We start from the raw sequence: 2,071 nt of genomic DNA, 5'->3' as shown, positions 1-2,071 counted from the left end.
CCCTGGATGTCCCATTCCCACCCCTGGATGTCCCATTCCCACCCCAAGTGTCCCATTGTCACCCCTGGATGTCCCATTCCCACCCCAAGTGTCCCATTGTCACCCCTGGGTGTCCCACTGTCACTCCTGAGTGTCCCATTCCCACCCAAGTGTCCCATTGTCACCCCTGAATGTCCCACTGCCATCCCTCAGTGTCCCACTGTCACCCCTGGATGTCCCATTCCCATTCCTGGATGTCCCATTCCCATATCTGGATGTCCCACTGCCATCCCTCAGTGTCCCATTGTCACCCCTGAGTGTCCCATTCCCACCCCAAGTGTCCCATTGTCACCCCTGGATGTCCCACTGTCACTCCTGAGTGTCCCATTGTTACCCCTGGATGTCCCATTGTCATCCCTGGGTATCCCATTGTCACCCCTGGATGTCCCATTGTCATCCCTGAGTGTCCCATTGTCACCCCTGAGTGTCCCATTGTCATCCCTGGGTGTCCCACTGCCATCCCTGAGTGTCCCAATCCCACCCCTGGATGTCCCATTCCCCTCCCTGGATGTCCCATTCCCACCCCAAGTGTCCCATTCCCACCCCTGGATGTCCCATTGTCACCCCAAGTGTCCCATTGTCACCCCTGGATGTCCCATTGTCACCCCTGGGTGTCCCACTGTCACCCCAAGTGTCCCATTCCCACCCCTGGATGTCCCATTGTCACCCCAAGTGCCCCATTGTCACCCCTGGATGTCCCATTGTCACCCCAAGTGTCCCATTGTCACCCCTGGATGTCCCATTGTCACCCCAAGTGCCCCATTGTCACCCCTGGATGTCCCCTCCCATCCCCACCCCACCAATGTCACCCTGGGGCTCCGCTGCCTGCTTGGAGGAGCTTTGTGGGCTGCATCACAACAAAATAATAACAATAATAACAATAATAAAACCCAAAAATAAACCCCTCCCACCCCTTTCTAGAAGTGGATGTAAATAATACAAATCCTCCTTTCTCTCCTCCTGCTCAATGAGACACACAGGTACACACAAATCTATATATTTATATAGGAAAGAGAGGATTTGGGGCTGATTCTGTTTAATCTGTGACTGATTTATCTTCAAAAAGGCAGTTTTTGGAGGGGGGAAGAGGCAGCATCCAGGTTTCTCTGAGCTGTTTCTATTTGTGCATTTCTCCACTAACCCACCCCTACCCAAGTGCTTTTAATTCCCTTAATGAAAATATCAGCAGCCAATTAAGCAGCTGGCTGACTAAACCCCTCCTGTTTACCCAAAGTTCACCTAACTCTGCCAGCTGGAAAAAAAAAATAAATTAAAATATCCACATTGAGCTGCAGCACTGTTATAAAATAAACGCAAAGTTTGGAAAGTAAATACGGAGTTTCTCTTGCTCTTTGTTTTTTAATGTCACAGCACAACAGGGCTCTGTTCACAGGGCATTTTGCAATGAAAAAAAATACTCAGAATTGGCTAAAATTGGAGCTTTTTTGCTTGAAAATGAGCCCTGATGTGAGTTTTAGGTCAGGCTGTGCCCATCCCGTGGGCTCCCAGCAGGGCTGCCAGTCCCAGGCAGCTTCCCCAAGCTATTTGCACAATTCAATTATTTATTTGCTCTGATTTTAAAAGGAAAAAGCCTGTCCTGGCTCTCAGCTCAGCTACCTGGGGAACCTGACATCAATAAATAAGGAAAGAACCTGGCACAGGCGGGGAAAAAATCCCAATAATGCCACCAAAATAAGAAAGATTTGGTGACTTTAAAATGTGGGATTTGAACAAAAAGAGGAAAGAGGAAAGGGGAAGCTGGGCTGGAATCACATCCTTGCATCTCACCTTGTCTCAGCTTTAGGACAATGCAAAGGAAAGCAGGCAGTGAAAAAAGAAAGTAACCCTTATGGAAATATTCCTTATGGAAATATTCCTTAATAGAAATATTCCTTATGGAATTATCCCTTATAGAAATATTCCTTATGGAAATATTCCTTATGGAAATATTCCTTATGGAAATATCCCTTATAGAAATATTCCTTATGGAACTATTCCTTATGGAATTATCCCTTATGGAAATATTCCTTAT

This window comes from Parus major, chromosome 23 (genome assembly GCF_001522545.3).
Source record: "Parus major isolate Abel chromosome 23, Parus_major1.1, whole genome shotgun sequence".
In the NCBI taxonomy this organism is placed as follows: domain Eukaryota; kingdom Metazoa; phylum Chordata; class Aves; order Passeriformes; family Paridae; genus Parus; species Parus major.
This window is presented reverse-complemented; position numbering follows the sequence as displayed.